At 42.3% G+C, this 18,671-nt stretch overlaps 1 long non-coding RNA gene across 21 annotated transcripts in view; it reads right to left on the minus strand.

Annotated features, from left to right (window-relative positions):
* The window catches only part of LOC126637227 (uncharacterized), an 86,311-nt gene that overhangs the window by 15,176 nt on the left and 52,464 nt on the right, over window positions 1-18,671 (minus strand). The gene's annotated exons all lie outside the window — the stretch shown is intronic.

Here is an 18,671-nt window from a genome sequence, read left to right on the forward strand (position 1 = left end):
GGATTTTCCGTTTAATTTAGAGAAAACTTCTACTTGGTGCATGTCCATTTAGACTAATAAACAGCCTTTTAAAAAAGAAAACAAAGAAGGAAGAGTAAAATAGCTGCATTTATGGTTAAAAAGAAAAAAACTTGATGTTTGGAGGAGCTGATTGTACCTGTGAAATTAATCTTAAAATATGGGCGTGGGACATGACTAAAGATATTTAAGGATATAAAGATATGGCTTTTCACAGTGTTTCCAAAAAGATTAAATTCTCCTGAAAAAGTCATTGAAACAAGAAACATGTTCAGTGCAAACAAAGATGGAAAAGGAGTCACCTTCCTCCTTGGGGCAGCTCTGATTCTTCTTTAGCTGATGTTACCTCACCTAATTATCAATATATTTATGCAGGATGTGGTTTATCCAACCAGTCAGCAAAGAGTAAATGTGCAGCTCGATTGTGAGAATTACATACAGGGCAAAACTACACTAAAAGAAACAACATAATTCCTCCTGACCTTACCCTGACACCAGCCCCACAGCCAACCAACTGGGACCACAAAGGATTTTGCACTAAAATACGTTAGAGTCAGTGCAGTTATAGTTCACAGAGATCCCAAACTCCTTGCAGTGTTAAACTCTATAAATCCAGAGTAAATGTTGCCTCACATTTGGACTGAACACGGAGCTGCAGCATCCATGCCTGTCTTGATGGGTTTTAAATGTTGAGAGGGTTCCCATCGTGCTGTGAAGCCTCATTTTGTCTCTGCAAGACCTGCCTTTTAGCCTTGGAAACTGAATTTCGGATGGCCAAAAGAATGCTGTGAACATCCAAGCACACAAAGGTAACAACCCCCTCAGTTTCCAAATATTTCTTCAATTCAAACCACAAAGAAAGAGGAAAAAAGTACCTTTATAGAGGAAATTATTCATAGAGAACACACTCTAAGCGGGAGGAAATGCTAAGTTCAAGAAATAAATTAGTCATTTATAATATGCACCCAGATCTAGCCTGAGATGTGCTATCAACTCATTTTAAGCTGCAAAACTCCGGGGACAAAAGCCACATTTTCCATGTTGGGACTTGCACAGTCAGATTTGAAGCCTATTAGTGGTTCTCACCAAGCACCAGCACCGTGAGGTGACCTCACTGAGCCACGTCTGAGCCTTGGCAGAGCACATTCCATCCTATCTGAGGTCCTGCTTCCAGTAAGGAGCAGTTATCAGGCCACATAAAAGCTGAATTAAAAGCTCAATTTAAAATAGGGTGTGTGAAAAGTAGCCAAGGAGCCCTTTCCCTGTCTGGAGATCCCTGTTTTCCCAAGAGATGTATTCTAAGGAGCCACTGTGTATTATTTTCTGCTGGTCAATGACAGACCTGCAGTAACTCAGCCCTGCTCACCGTGCCTGAGAACATTCCCAGGGAACATCTCCCAGGGAGCTCAGGAAGTTTCATTTATAAATACATAATAAAATAAAAAAAATGACAAGAAACCTGCCTTTCCAACATCAGCAAACAGGTTGAGTAGGAACAGATTTACAAACTTCGGGGTCATTTCAATGACGCAAATTTGCTCATTCGACAACACGAAGCTGGGAAGTGTCTCTGAGGAGAATGGAGAGGTGGGAAGGCACTGGAACAAGTTGCCCAGAGGAGCTGAGGATGCCCTATCCCTGGAAGTGTTGCTGGGAGCAACTTTGTCTAGTGGAAGGTGTCCCTGCCCACAGTAGGGGATTGAACAAGATGATTTTTAAGGTCCTTTCCAACACAAAGCATCCTTGGGCTGGTTACAGGATGAAGTTGAAATGATGGTTAGAAGATGAAGTTGAAATGGTTGTTTACATTGAGCCTTTTTTCCCAGATCTGTTTGATTATTAAAATTAATCATAGAACCGTAGAGTGGTTTGGGTCTGAAGGGACCTTAAAGATCATCTCATATCAGTATTCAGTGAGAATATTCACAAAAAGAGCTGAGTTCTGCCCTATTATTATCCTGGTAAAATATTTTTTTATTTTCTTAAAGCTGCATATATTGATCCTTGCAATGCCTTACAAATAATGCATTTATCCATCATTTAAATCATACATTATAATTTATAGGTTAGTTATTTTATTTTGGTGTCAATCAAAATGGGAAGCTGTATGAAAGAGCTCAGATTAGGAGAGAGATTTTTCATGGTAAGCTTTAATAAACTCATGATGACATTATAAGAGCTATCACAGAAAAACCTGACATCTAATAATAAGCTTGTTCCTGTTTATTTAGATGTTCCACCTTGTACATGTTTGTAAGAAGTTAATCACTGCAGCAGAGTTAAACCTACATAAATAGGTGAGTGTGCTCTGGCTCAAACCTGCAGCACTGAACTCTGCCTAACCTGTGAGGAGTGGGTTTGAGATTTCAGCCCTTTTTATGGCAGAATCAAACATCCTGCTGCAGGTGTGTGTGATGTTTTGCCCAAACAGGTGCGGTGTGAGCCAGGGTGGAGATGACCACCCAAGCCCTGTCCTTGCACAGCCCTGTCCAACCTGACCTGGAATGTTCCCAGGGATGGGCCATCCAACAGCTCTCTGGGCAGCCTGTTCTGGTGTTTTACCACTCTCACTATAAATTAATTTCCTCTTGAGTCTGTCTTGCCCTTACCCCACCAGGCTGGAAGCTCCAATGGCTTCCAGGAGTCCCTGGAACACCCCCATGAGATGGTGAAGGTCCTGCAAGGCAGCCACCTGTTCCCTTGCATTCCACAAACTAAAACACCATTCCAAATGTAGTCATCAAAGCCAGTCCTGAGGAGACAACTCTCCCAACAGAATAAACCCCCAAAACACACCCATGTTCTCTGATCCCAGGGGGGCACAGTCATCCTGGCTGCTCCTCTTGCAGAGGCCAGGACAAAGCACGAGCCATCAACTCCTGAAGGCTGCACAGACAAAACCACCACCCTCTGCCTGCTGTCTGTGCCATGGTGGTTAAACACTGACACTCCTTCCTGCCTCCCAAGCACATGGCAGAGCTCTGGAGCTGTTGATAAATGAGATTTCAGGAAGGGCCATGTTAGATCCCAGATATTTGCCGTGTCCTGCTGTGCCCCAGCCAACCACGGCCATATGGACCGGTGGGAGCACCACTGGCTACACGTGCTGTTGGCCCTCGGGTCAGACGTGGCAGCAGCACTGCCCAGCCTCCCTCCACGTGCACAGAGCCACCCCCATAAATCACACACTGCAGCACGTCCCCAGCAGCCTGGAATCCATCCAGCTGGACCACGGGCACGGATCATCCACCCCTCGGCACTGTGGTGGAGGACAACGGCAGCACGAGAGGTCAAATGCTCTCCATGGGAAAGGGATGTTCTCTGTGGGAATGGGAATGTTCCCTGGAGCAGTGCAGGGCACCAGCCCAAATCACCTCAAGACCTAAACAAGCCCTGGTCTTTCCACCACCTTGTAGAGAAATGAGTCCACCTCAACTGGCATCGGCATTTCTGCAGAGAGGTGGAAAGTACAATTTCCTCTTTCAGAGAAGAAGCCTCCTCTCAGACCCACTTCTTCCAGCATTTTTTCCCTGTCCAGAGCAAACTGGTGTTGGTTTCCTGCAGAAAGGAGCAGGTCACCCTGTCTGATTCAGAAATATCATTTGCCTCCTTCCCCCCAGATGGCAAACTCTTCAGTTTCTGCCACCACTAAACATACAAATAAATCAAGATATGATCTGCTAACATATTCAAAAGGATGTTTGGCCAGAATATTTTTTTTTTTTAGCTTCAAACATCAATTTCATTCCGTAATGAATACATATTTCATCTCATAACATTTCATTTTTCATACATTTAGCAAAATTGCTTAACTGATACTATTTTTTCCCCCCAAACAGTTTTTTTCCTACACTAAAAACAGCAAATCAAAGCCTTGCACTCTTATATAATGTGTAGAATTCCCTACTGTTGGTTCAATCGCTACATTATAAAATATTCATAATAACTGGGTTTTTTTTTACAATATTCATTTGGTATCTTGGCTATTTTATGAAAATCACATGGAGATACAAGGACAGGATTTCACAGGCCCCTATATTTCCATTTTTCCTTGCTCCCCTTCTCCAGAGGGGACCCTCCCCAGCACCCACCACGTGCTCCACACGCCGAGAGCCTTATCGGGAGACGCCGAGGCACATCCAGCCTCACTTCCCTAAGCTTAATGCCCTTTGCAATTCTTGTCTGAGCAGTTGTTAGCCCAGGACGAGACGACTTATTTCTATTCATTCCCTGCATAATCCACCTCATGAATTCACACCTCACCTACCGCACATTCAAGGACCCCGAGACGCACAATATTTCCCACTGTGTGTTTTAAACCCACATCCTCCCGGAGACACGATAAGAGCTTAATAGCTTTGACACCGCTCTGTTTTCATATTCATGCATAAGTTATGGATACAGCAACAGATCAGCACTTCTTTGTGCTTGGCAGTGGCTCTGCTTCGCTGCCTTAAACTGTCTGAGTCAAGGCCACGTTTTAATGCCATAGACGCCCCATTCAATACCAGTATGACCACATTTTAAAAGCCACCCTGTACCACTTCATTGCCGCAGATGTCCTTTACATCTGGCAAAGGGCCGTTTCTCTGCATGTCAACAGTAATTCAGTTTAACAGCTGTCTCTTTTGACAAGCTTAGTGTCAGACTCTAAAATGACAGGGTGACAGTTTTCCTTTTCTTTAACAGAACGTAGCGCAAATTAACCGTTTGAGTGCGGGATCACCCGGCACCTCCCAAAGGCACTTTTCAGAGTCAGCGGAACAGGATTAGGAATTGTTGGTGTTAACAACCAGGAAGGAAAACCTGTAGGCCCTAACACTGCCCTGGAACTGAGATTTTTACCTGAAATCTGGGTTTCAGCACCCAGAAGACCTTAAATCGGGTTGAAGTCGATGTCGGAGGCAAACGCTGGGAATTTGCGAACTGAAATGGGAAGTGATTTTCCTGAACTGCACAAAGACAGGAGAATTTTCCATATAGTTACAGAATCACAGAATATGCTAAGTTGGAAGGGATCCACAAGAATCATCGAGTCCAACCCCACAGGACCATCACCGAGGGTCACACCATGTGCCCAAGAGCATCAGTGCTGGTTAGCACAGCAGCTAAAGGTACCCTGAGTCTCAGCTTTCCAACATCACTCAGTACACAAAGCTTTTCCACAAATTTCAGGCACACAAATGCACCTCGGCATAATTTCTGTAGGACTACAACTGTGCCTGAGATAATACTGTACAGCCTAATGATTGAAACCTTTAGCACACAAGCCAGCTCGTGGACAGGAACAAAGTGCCACCATGATTTATGAACCACAGTAAATGCTGCAAAGACATTGCTTTAATCTGGTGCTCACATAAAAAGTCATTTAAAAATATAAACATAACACTACGTGTATTTAAACCATGTGCTGACATAAGTTGTACACTGAGCCACCTCCTTGTGTCCATGTTCTACCAGGGCTAAGCAGTAGCTAAAGTTGCCTCCCTGATTCAGTCCTTGGTCAACCTCAAAGTAAGTGGACTTTACTCCAGTTCACATAATTTATATTATTTTAAAAGAATTTTGGAAGCCTTTCTGTTGTTTGTTCCTGGGTAAGCAGGTAAAAGAAAAGGTAAGCAGGTAAGCACTGTAAAAAAAAAAAAAAAAAAAAAAGGTTGAAAGGAGGGGAGGGTACAGACAATTCAAATATCTTCAATAATTGTTTTTGTTTGCTTAGTTATATGTTGTCAGAAGGATGAACTTTTCTACAGAAAACACTGGCACAGGTTGCCCAGAGAGGTGGTAGATGTCCAATCCCTGGAGACATTCAAGGTCAGATTGGATGAGTCTCTGAGCAACCTGATCTAGTGGAAGGTGTTCCTGCTCCTGGCAGGGGATTGGACCAGGTGGCCTTTAGAGATCCTTTCCAGCCCAAACCACTGTGTGACAAATATTTGTCTGTGCTGCCCCTCACTGTAACATCTGGGCACCTCATGACGTTTCAAGAGGCTCATACTGCAAATGCCTGTGACTCTCTCTGACAGCCATGCTCATCTGGAGCAGCTGAAATGGAGACTTCTCATCTCTCAGTCTCAAAATACAGCCAAGCTCTTCCTCTTTTATTCAGCCTTTTTACCAGATAACTGGTCATGTCCTCAGAATGCTTCCCTGTGAGGGTGGGCAGGCCCTGGCACAGGTTGCCCAGGGAAGCTGTGGCTGCCCCATCCCTGGAAGTGTCCAAGGTCAGGTTGGATGGGGCTTGGAGCAACCTGGGCTAGTGGAAGGTGTCCCTGCCCACGGCAGGGGATGGGACTGGATGGGTTTTAAGGTCCCTTCCAACCCAAACCATTCCATGATCCCAAGCAGTCACTTATTCTCCACCACATCTCCAATCCAGCAAAACTTGTGTGTCCCTGTGCTGCAGGAGCCGGGACAGAGATGCTGAAGGTGCCACCTCCCTCCTGACTCCTTTCTTACCCACACACCCCATCTGTTCATTTCCATATCCTGGGAATTCGTACTTCCATAGCCAGAGGTGAGTCTGCACAGGGAACATATCACTGGTGTTTTATTAATATCTCATGAAGCTCAGTTCAGCTGCAAACACATTTTTAGCACAACACCAGCCCCATGGGAGCGTTCAGGTCCCTGGGTTTGCAGGGGTAGGTCGCTATTATTGCCCTTACAGCTCAGCTCCACAAAACACAGAGAATAGTTTAAAATATTTAACCATCATAAAATCCATCACAAGCCTGGAACACTAATAATTCTACAAAGTTAAGCTGAACAGAGTACTATTCAGCTGTAAATTTTATGGCTACCCTCTCCACCTCTTATGAAGTGTGAAAAGAGGCTTCATATCTGTCAGTCTTTGCTCAGAAATGACTTTCGCTGATTACTTAAACTTTCGTTAAATAAGCTTTGCACAAGCTGTAAAAACAGAACACAGTAGGGAAAAAATTGGCTCTCTTTTAAAAGTGCTGTAAAGTCTCTTTTTGAATGAGTAATTAGAAATGTGTAAACTCTTTTATGGATATGTGAGAAGCACACACAAAAAAATTCGACATTCCATGCAAGTATTTCTGTGTGCTATCAAATTTCATTGTATTTCACAGAGACCCAAACTATACAGGCCCAAAATACACATACATTAGTGGACATGGGTTATTTGCCAAGAAGGAATTTACATACAGTACAAGTAAAACATCCTAATTTGAATCTACGACAATGGATACTCACATTCTTAAAGAGAAATCAGAACTGTTTGTCTTTCCACTCATATTTATACAGATTGCAAAGCTGTTGACAGAGCACGATCTGAGCTGGGCTTTTCCAACTGCTTACTGTTGTTTTCACTGCCATTGTCAGATATCTTTTCTGTAGCAGTCACTGAGCTTAGATGAGGAGGTTCTGGTATCCCAAAGCCATACAGGAACACAGGGCAGGGGGTGGGCAGTGAGGGATCCCGAGTCCCTCATTCGCTTGAAAACTCCCCAAACCCCTTAGTTAAACCAACACACTTTTCCATCCTCATTTCAAACACACACCCAAACTGTCCATCCCCAAACCACGCCCTGCAGATGCTCTGCAACCCCCTCGCACCTTCATTTTTTTTGGGTTCCTCTCCCTCTGCCCTTAAAACTCCCACTATTTGCGCTGAAAACTTGCTCTGAGTTGGAGCCTCACGATGAGCTGCACGGCAGGGGCGGGAGAGCGTCTCATCTCGAAAGAAGCGAAAGTAAGCTGGAGATGAGGGGAGATGGTGGTACCCTGTGTGATTTCCCACCTCCCTGGGAGAGGGGACAGGGCATCTCGGGGACACGGGGCTGGGAGGTGTCCCCCCTCCAAACTGGTAGGATGTTTGCTGGCAGAGCCGGGGAATGTCCCGCTGTGCACTCGTACTGTGCACTATAAATAGTAATGTCTTCCATGCTTCTCTCCACGGAAAAAATCCACAGGAGGGGAAATAGTCTCAAATCTGTGTCGTTTTCCAGGCAAACGGAGCCAGGCTCATTCCCTCCTCGGCAGGGAAGCCGTAGGTAGGGGGTAGTCACCCCCAGCCCTGTGGAGTCAGGGAAAAGCAGGTCCCAGCTGATGGTTCTGGGGGGAACAGCTGCCCCACCACCCACTCCCCAAACCTCTAGTCCCAGCACGTCCCACAGCCCTTTGCCTTCCCCCTCCACGAGCAAACTCAGCCCCTCTCTGAGGAAGATGATGGTCACTGAGAAAGGCTCAGGGGGTGACATAAGCAGGTGGCATTAACTGCTCCCCAAAGCACTGTGGTGGTCACTGTGAAGATTTAGGGGGGGACATAAGCAGGTGGCATTTAATGCTCCCCAAAGCATCCCAGCCAGATGCTGCTCCCCCTCTGAATCCCACAGATTTCCAGCACGGAAATGCTGCTGAGGACACCCAAGGAGAGCAAAGAGCACCTCAGCATGCTCTCCCTTAAAAGATATTAGCAAAATATCTCCACGGTGAACTTAATACTGCCATTATTATTATTATTATTATTTTAATCACCCAGAGAGTGATTGAGAGCCCACCTGCAAAGTGCAATAATCCTGTGGAGAGCAGAGATGCCACCTCTCCTGCTCCCCACCACACTGCTCCGAGCCAGCTCTCTGGCACAGCATTCCCAGGCACAATTTGGTGCCAAGTCTGTGACAAAACCGACCACGGTGCGAATGTTTCCGAGGAGAGGAACAAAAGTATGAGAAAGGAAAAGGCTTCACACATCTTTAGTGTGGAAAATGTACTTAGTGCTCCCAGAATCTATTAGATGGGGTGATCCAGGCAATTTATTGTTTTGTCAATACCTTTTATTTTGATTTAATAACTTAACAAACCCTCCGGTCTATCTTTAGCGCAGCCTCAACTTTCTTTACACAACCCCACTTAACTCCCAAACACTTTCACTTTCAGGTCAAATCTCTGTCATATTGATAAATGGGTCTATTTAAATTTTTATCACCCAAGAATTCTCTCTGGTGTCTTTTTCACTATCAGATTTCACGCCCAAAATAACAGGACACTTATTATTTTTTGTTATCCACCACACACACGAAAGGAGTGGCTGCAGAAAGCACAGATGTGGGGAAACATCTGTAATTTGTGTCGTTCCTGCAGACATTTTATACACAGGGAGACAGAATATTTTCAACAACAATGTGTGAAAATAAGGGGGGAAAAGCCCAGTATGGGATATATCCACTAACTGCAATCTGACCTGTGCTAACAAATAAACAACTCCAAGTATTTTACCTTCCTGAGTCATTACTGGGCATGATACACAGGCCCTGAGCAGTTTAATCTGATTTGGCTGACTGTTGCTTCATTAAGCAAACTAAGAAAAAAACTGCTGCAAAGCCAACAAGTTTTTAGGTAGTATTATTATTATAAATAATCACCTGGTTTTCCAGGCAATAATCAGGATCAAAAAAAATATAATCCTTATAACCCTAAGTAGGCTGTGGATATGTTTAACCTCTCCTTTAAACGGTCTTAAACGCTGAAACGCTGTGGCTACTGTAAAGATAGTAAAAACAGATACTGCAGGAACAGAGCGGTGTTTAACGACAAGTTACAAAGAGTTCTACTGAAAGAAAAGCAAGAGCAAAAAGGTTAAATAAACAGAAACCCCAGTGCCTCCCATCTTTCTCACATTAACTTTCTATAAAGGAAAATTTCCGCTCTCCGTGATTTGATTTCCCCGATCTGTGCATTAAATATTTACTTCTAACTATAAACTTATAGGAGACGCAAACAAAAACTAATTTGCATTATTAATGGTGCAAGAAATGTGATGCTTAGTCCCCTATGATTCGTAATAAAGGAGGAAATGTTAGAGATTTTCTTTCTTTTTTCATTTTAAAAGGCAAGTTAAAACGATAAAACTTATTTAATTAACAGAGAGTCTATTTATGAATTAGTTGTTTCTGCCAGCAAGAATGTTTAAAAAAAAAAACAACTGTCTGAAATGAGACTGAGACTACAAAGAGTCCATTTTCAGCTTGGGAGTCTCAAGGGAAAAATCAAAGGGTTTCTTTCTTTCAACAGTTTGGGTGAGATGATATTTTGAGATGTTGACAGCTGCCAAACTGCAGCACCAGTGAAGAACTACCAAATTGAAATCATTTTTATCTTTTTGAATTTTCCTCAATATTCAGCTCAACTTCCTTTCACAGATCACAACTGAAATTTCTACGTGGTTAAAAGGGGTTTTTTCCTCCTCCTTCAATGCTCATGTTGACTGTTCATGGACTCTCTCTCTCTCCAAAAATGAACCATAAATAATAGAGAACCATTATTACTACTTTTAGTCGTGTTTCCATTACAGTAATGCATTAATTGGAACCCTTTTCTTCCTTATGTGCCCAGTGTGGAACCAAATTTCAATGGTTCATCATCTTAATCATCTCTATCACACCGAACGTTCTCACTCTGTTTGCTTACAAGATACTAATAAAACAGAATTAACAGTCTTTAATAAAAAAAGCAGAACTAAAAACCAACATTTAAAAATTGTTTTCTACTTTTCTGACAGAAGCTGTTTATAAGACTTGAAACAAGCCAGCCTTTAGTTAATATAATAATAATAATTAGAGTAACGATAATTAATAGTAATAACAATAAACAATGCTTTACAGACAGCTCCTACCAGCCTTCATTTTCCATTTTCTTGGTAATTCCTGTTTCCACTGCTAAAGCCAGCCCTCCTTTTCTGACCCCTTCTTCTCTACTGGTCCCATGACCTGCCTTGTGGTGGTTTCTCCTCTGCTTCAGGCATCTGCCCATGTCTCCTCTTAAAGCCTCTTCCCTCCCAGACAATCACTCTGTGCTTTTTTGCCTTCATCACATGTTCATTAAACAAACCCAAGTTTTACAAACGCTTTCCTCTTATTATTCAGGTTTTCAGCCTCAGCAACAGCCTTTCCTTGGTTTTCTTGCCTGCTTCTGCCTCCCCTCTCGCTGCCACGTCTGTGTCTGGAAGCAGACACCTCTTTAATCTTCCTCCAAGCCACCATTTCTTTCTAAACTTGTCCTCTAAGGTCTGTCCCAGTTGTCCCTCTGTCCTGTCCCCTGCTTCCCCCAAGGAAGGGGACCATTCCTTGGTGGATCTCTGGTGGCTCCCATCTCATTTGGGTTTGCTCTCACCAAAACCAGCTCAAGCAACACCAGACTAAGCAAGTCAGGAGGCACTTCCTTATAAGAAAAAAACCCCAATTTTATGTTTAATTAAAAAATAATTCAAGAACAGAGGTTCAAATATTGCTTGCTGCAGACACTGAATATCTTTGAAAACAGAAGTTTTTTTATGAATTATCATGAGAGCTTAATGTCCTGCAAAGATAGTTGTGAGAGAGAAAATAATATCCCCTGCTGTACTCACAGATCTCTTCCAATCAGTGACTCAAAGACTAACTCACAGTTACATGATGAATTAGAATGGATCTATATAATATTTTTTAAGTTTGTTAGTGCAGGAGGCAGCACATAACTATTTTGGTAGACTTCTCTGTCAACCCTGAAAGAAAAATATTCTCTCCTTTCAAGGAGGCCTTTCCACACTGTTATGCTCCTCAGCTAAGACACAATACACAAAGTCTTCCTTAACCTTGAAAATAAGACAGATATATTTACAAAGATTACTAATTCAGTGCTTTCAGGATTAGTGAAATGATGTAGAAGCACTGCCATGGCCAGCAGGTTCCAACACTCAACATCAGTGGGACTCAAAGAAGAGTTGTGTCACCTCCCATTAAACCCCTGCCCTAAGTCTGGACATCTGCACTTGAAAACAGTATCTGTCACTCCCACAAACCAGGTATTGGTGTTTTTCTTTTCTGTTTGAATCTGAATGAAAAAAAAAAACAAAAAAAAAACAAAAACAAAAAAAAAACCTGAATCCCTGGGTGTCTGACATCAAAGCCTGGGAGAAGGGAACTCCTGGGATGGTGTTCTGGCATTAACACAGCACTAGAAAGGAAGGGTAGATGGGCAGTGGGGAAGCAAATCCTGTTGAAATATGATTAAGTGTCACTAAAGATAAGGAAAACCATGAAAACTAAAGGGCAGGTAAGGAGATTTTAAGTGCAATATAAAAGGGGATTTGTGGCATCGTAATTCTTCCTTTAAGTGTTTATTATTAAACACAGAATTTTTTGCCTCTCAGTTATAGTTAAAGATCATTTTGTTTCTGTCCCTGCTCTCTCCAAAGATCAGTGAAAGCTGAAGGTGTTTGGCACTTTTGTATCTACTATATGTTTACGTTTTATTCTCACTCACAAAGTGCATTTCCAACCACAGAGGAAAACAGGAGGCTTAAAGGGAAGAACATGCCATAAATATCTCTGGCATTACAAGAAAATAAGCCCAGGATTTCATTGCAACCACACTCCAAATCAAGCTTTATCCATCACTATTTATGACCAGGTAAGCCTGGCTTCTGATCATCTTATTTCTTCCCTGTTGTTTGCCAAAGTAGAAAGCCTTCTGTAAGTATTATGGGATTGAGAAACCTTAATTTTATATCCTTTTAAATTATTTGTGCTGATGCAATCGTTGCATATTTCAATAAATTACTAATTGTGGGCGAATCCTCACTCTTAGCACTAACAGAAATAGGTTTTCTTCTCACATCTCTGCACATGCCCACGTCCACCAAACCCAGTCCTCACTGTGCCAGGTTCCTTTGAAGCTCCTTTACAGACCTAAGCTGGAACATCCAGCCCTCCTGCTTCCCAGTGGGACAACCTGCTCCAGAGGTGGCCTTTCATCTTGTGTGGTGGTGTTTCAGCTCAGCATTTCAGTATCTTTTGTGCCTCCCAGAGAAGAAGATTTAATTGAGCCTTCAAATTCAGCAGGATCCCTGGTGAGGGGGGAAGGAGCAGGAAGGGATGGATGAAGAGAGAGAGGAAGTGCCTTGTGCCTCTTTTTTGGCCAGTCCTATGTATTTTACTGTACTTTTCCACATAAATCCAATGGGCTTCTCAAACCCCTCTGAGATGTGCTGTTCCCTCTGCTCCAGCACAAACCTGGGATGAAGAGGGAGAGGGAAAGGCAGGCGTGCACACAGAGCCAGCACTCCAGAGGAGCCCTTCATACCAACCCTGCCAAACTGACACTGCTCCGAGATAAATACGCATCATTCTCTGCACATAAAATCTGCATTTATTTTTACTTTGCACTGGAAATCCTGGCTCATGCCTGTGGCTGGGACTGGGCACGTGTGCTGTGTGCTCATCTAGTATTGCTTGTGGCCAGTTAGAAAAATCATATAATCCACCGCAGGTTTAAAACATAATTTAAACCTGCCAAGTCTCATAACTTCCAAGAAGGCAAATTCACCCTAAAGAGAATGGTTTCCACTTACTAGGGTTTATATTCACATCTCTGGCACACGGGCTTGCCACCAAAGAAGCCTTTTATGCAAGCACATAATCAACGGAAGCCTTCCCTTTCACTGCGGTTGGGTTTAATGTGATAATGAATATTCCAGTGTCAGCTCTGGGTAAACGGATGGGGTTTCACCTCAGATTCCCTCCTTTGAATCTCTCACACAGGCACACACTTGCTGAGTGGTAAATAATTCAGCAGCACCAGCAGAAGGACACCTGAGCTGTGTTCCCCGGGCGGGCGGATCTGCCTCGCTCGTGTTCTGCCCCGTGTCCCTGCTCTTGTAAACACCATCCCTGGAAAGGCTTTATTACCTATTTATATCTGTGCCTTGCAGAGGAGAACACGTGGAAAAAATGCACAGCTTCAGCAGGCTGCCCGTGGAAAAACCTCCCTTGGGTCGTGGTCACCACGACGGTCCAAGGTCCCCACACAGGGAAGTTTGGTGGGGTGTCCCAGAGCGATTCCAGAGCCAGGAGGAACACTCATTCCCTAATTAGCAGCGTTTATTTGTATTATAAAATTTGCAGAACTACAGCTGGCATTTCTCATTCGTTTGAGAGCCTCTCTGAAGTTTGCAAACATTCCCCCAGCCCGTGTGAGGCGAATTTTTTTCCTTCTCGTTTTGCAGCCACAGAACACAAATTAATGCTGCTGTGAAACCCTTCCCTGCCTGTGTCCCCACGTTTAACCCTCATTACCCCACCAGGGCTGCCTGGGGGAGCAGCTTTCCAACATAACTGTTGGGGATCTGCTATTTCTTTAGGCTTTTCACCCATTTTCCAGTCACTGGCTGATGTTTTTCCTCTCCTTTTTGCCCGTTTCAAGTTTCCACTCCGACACCAAACGCTTTCCCCTTTTCCTACCGCTGTTAACACGAGGCAGATCAAACAGACACAAAAGTGTTTTCTCACAAAATAATCATTAAGCAGATCATGGAGTTTAGTTCCAGTGACAGCTGAATATTTGTTTCATTAATAAGTCATTTGCAATTAATTCCTGGAGTCATTTCTAAAAGAACATTGTGATGTTTCCATGGTTTTAAAGTGGCAAGACACGAGTCATTCTTTGACAAAATTTCTGTACAGAGTGCTCGTAGGCATCCACTGGAAAAATCCAGCCCCCAAGGAGGAGTGTTCCTGTGAGGTGGGAACGTGGCTCCCATTAGTGGGGAGGCACCTCCACACAATATGCAAATAACTGCAGCATTTAGGGGTTGAATTTTAGGTGCATTGGTGCTTGTGCTGCTCCATTCAAGTTATTTGTATGCAAATTATTATATTAAGGGTTGGGTTTTTTTCCATTTAAGGCTCATAAACAACCCTCCTCTATGCTGGAAAAATAACAAAATCTTCAATACAAATGGTTCAATTTATCTCTTTTCAGTCAAAGAGCTGGATGAATAAATGATTGCTATCCTGCCACCTAAAAGCAAAGATGCTCCAGCTCACAAAGGTTCCCGAGGCTCTAAAAATCACACCAGGAATTAAGCACCATCCTGCCACTGGCTGAGCACCTTTCCCTGGAGATCCAAGAGTCTCCATCCTCAAGCCTACCAAGGTCACCTTCTGCTTGGGATGGAATAGGCACCGTTTGCCCTGGTGTTTTATTAAGAATTAAGTAACAATTTACCACCTTTCAACAGTGTTCTTTCTAACCTTACAAACTGGCACAATTTGGGAATAACCAACACAGGAAAGCATCTCTAACCCTGGGCACCACTCCCACTCCAAGTCCCAAGTCCTGATGTGTGCCCAGCAAAGATTAAGGACATTTCTAAGCTATAGGAACAATTCCAATTGTTGCCATATCACCTTCTCAATAACCTTGCCCCAAAATGACAGGTTCCAGAGTTGCCTGTAATCATTAATTGCCTGGAGGAGAAGCACATCACCAAAGCAACAAACCTCTAATCAAGGGAGTGGGAGCAGAGCAGAAGAGCAAAATAACTCTTTAACAAGCAAGTTGCAAGAGGGTGGTTTTTTTTTGTTTGTTTTTTGTGTTTTTTTTTAAATCAAAATCTTCTTTGGCACAAAATTAAAACGCTGGAAAAAGTGAACATCATAAATTTCTGCCTACTTGGGAACATAATTTGCTGGAATGACACTTTTAGAGGGAAGTGCTTACAGGTTTTCATATTCAGCAGCAAGAGGAGTAATTATATTAATGAACTGACACAGCTCTGAAGTGACACAACAGAGAGCTGGTAAAAAAAATTGTCAAATGTTTAGTTTTCAATTTAAAATGAAGACAAAATATTTTTTTATAACTTAAAAATGCTCAATTTCACGCTATTCTAATAGAGATGACTAGATAGTTAAATTGAGGTCTGGAAAGCAAAGTTCTAGACATGCTTATAACAATCTTCAAATCAAGAGTTTTTCAATTTATCAGAAAAATAAGGTTAAATATAGTCTTTTAAATGTGACAGCAATATCATAACTTAACAAGCAAAAAATAAATAAAAATAAAAAAATTTTAAAAATAAAGTTGGGTAGGAGAATCTATAAATTATCTTGTAAGAAAAAATAGAACTAATCACCTACTTTGCACCTTCCATCAATACACTGTGAGTTACACAACTATTTCTACAAGATAGGAGATAGGACTTGAATGCAATTTGCAACCCATTGGTTTGATCCAGTTTCCACTTAAGTAAATGAAAAGATTACCATTAAATTCAGTGAAAGCTGGATTAGACTCTGTTAACATTCACAGTGGGGAAAAAAAACAGAACAACTTAATGATTATTTATGCCAGAAATTCCAGTGTAAAAAGCAAAATGGGTGCAAATGTGTTGAAGAATTTGAAGAGAAAAATGAGCACAGTTGATATAAAATATGACTCCACTAAAAATTAGAGGATTACTAATTACTCTGAATGCGCTTATAGAGGAGCTATAGATGTAATTTAATGGCACAAATATACTTTGAAATCCAATTATAGCAACAGAGCAGTGATTATAGAGTTGCATGAAGAGTTAAAATAAAATATGATACCAGATAAATGGGTATATTAGAAAGGCACTATTAGATTTTCTTGCATTTATCCACTGACTGCCACCAGGCCTCTGAGCCAGGGACAAGGAGGAGGGAAAAAAATAGAGGAGAAAGATTGAGTTTTCTTGCTAAATATAGTCAAAACCAACAGAGATATTTCTACTAAAAAAGATAAAAATTTAGAGACACCAGCTACCAATACATGATCTGTACAACAAATCAAAATACTGAGTCTTATTCACAGTCCTGCTGTTCCAGATTCTCAACTTTTGTAAGCACTAAACGGGAAAAGAAGGAAAACTTGAAAAGGATTTACTGCAGAAAGTTGAAAGATCTCAGAGAAAACACAATATACCAATAAAAGGCCAATTATTGCACCCATCAATATCCAGCAGTGGGCTATCAGGGAAAAGATATGCAGATTCCATTAGGAAAAAATACAGCCATGTCTGTCCTCTGGCATAACAACATTACTTATAAATGGGAAAAGGGACCCTCACTTTATTTGTAGGTTTAAATAATAATTTGATGATACTTCACCCATTATGTCAAGAAATGAACATTTAGAGGAACCAAATAAATGTCCCTTTCGGATTTAAACCTAAAATAAGTCACTTCTTGCTCTGCTTTCTCTTGTATTTGAAATTCACATTGACTTAAAACATATATATATTTACAGCAGACACCAGGTTTGCCAACTTTTGAAACCCAAGGGAAATATTCACCAGTTACCAGAAACTTGGTTAAATCTCTTCCAACCTTACCTGGTTTTAACATTCAAACTTAAGCCTGGCACAGCTTGCAAGAGCTTTTTGTGAGAATTCCTCTCTGGTGAATTGGGAAATGCTTCTTTGGGAGGTTCCCCATCAATAAACACCTGTATTTAGCCCTATTTAGCAGTTTGTCCCTATTTTCCAATCACAGGCAGAGGGTTGGTTAAGGTTTCAATTTACAAGGTCACAGAAACTCCTCCTCAGGTAGAAGCTGGGTTATTAGCATAATTAAAAAGGGGGGGAAGAATGAAAATAACCCCCAAAACCCATCTTTTATTCTGCTTTTGCTGCAGTACCACAAAGACAAACAGAAACATTCACATGCTCAGCTCTGCCTTGGCCAAGCAAATCTCATAAATGTCTGAATTTCCCATTATGGCCATGATTTCTAGAGGGAGATGAAATCTTTACCTCTCTCTAAATTGATGGGAGTCTCCCTCCTCCCTTCAAATGCCAGAATATGGAAGTAGAAGACTCTCCCTCTGAAGGCTGTATTTTATAATACTCTGATGAGATGCCTTTTGATTTAGGGTTGGCATGAAGGGAGAAAAAAAACCCCGTCGTAGTCTGCCAGCTCATCTAACCCAACTTTAATCACTGACTGTGGAGACAGCTCTATCTGAGCCAGTCATCTAAAATCCCTTTAAAGTCAATGGGGAGAAATAGATGTTTTTAGGATGCAATTAATTGATTGGAAGGAAGAGGGATCTATCACATATGGAAAAGAATTATGGCCCAGAGGGTTCTGCTTTTCCTCATTTACTGCAGAGGAGTTCACGCATCTGCATTTTCACAGTCATCCAGGACAGGTGAGAAGAATGTCCCCCAGTCACTATTAACAAATATCTCTTGTTTTGGGGTTTTTTTAATCTGTTTTCCTGTTTCTTTTCCCTTCTGTTCCTACACTGAGTCTCTCCCAGGACATCAGTTCAATTTTTGCATTAGAAGCCCATTAACCCCTCAAGGAACTGGCTTCATCCATCTGATGCTAATGAAAACTTTTGGATCTTACCTGAGTGCTCACCTGGGCCAGAAGAACAGATCCATCAGGTTTAAAAAACACATTAATGGATAGTTAAGTGTCAATTGTCACAAAAATATTCAGAATAAGACAGATAACAAAACAACTTCCTACGGCTGTACCGCTCTCCCAAGGACCTATGGGCCCTTCAGCTCCCAGGGCTCTACATCGTGTCCCAAATGTACCAGAAAATGATGATTACACACAGTCTGAGGGGCTGGGGTGATGATTTTCATGGAAACAAAGAAAAATATTCCCTCTCCAGAAGACATGGCATGTCTGTCCCCTTGAACACAGCAACCGTAAGGGGGAGGAAAACTGATAACTATAGATTTGCCTTCATCAGTGAGATCCAAAGAAGTCAAGTTGAAATAAGTTTGGCCAGCCTTGAACACTGCAGAGCCCCCCAAAAAAACCCCTTTCTTTTCCCTGCTCTGCCACCCAAGGCACAGCCCTGTGCAGTTTTGTTCTGCTCTCACA

The sequence above is a fragment of the Myiozetetes cayanensis genome, unplaced genomic scaffold (genome assembly GCF_022539395.1).
Source record: "Myiozetetes cayanensis isolate MyiCay16 unplaced genomic scaffold, myiCay2020 scf15, whole genome shotgun sequence".
NCBI classification, from domain to species: domain Eukaryota; kingdom Metazoa; phylum Chordata; class Aves; order Passeriformes; family Tyrannidae; genus Myiozetetes; species Myiozetetes cayanensis.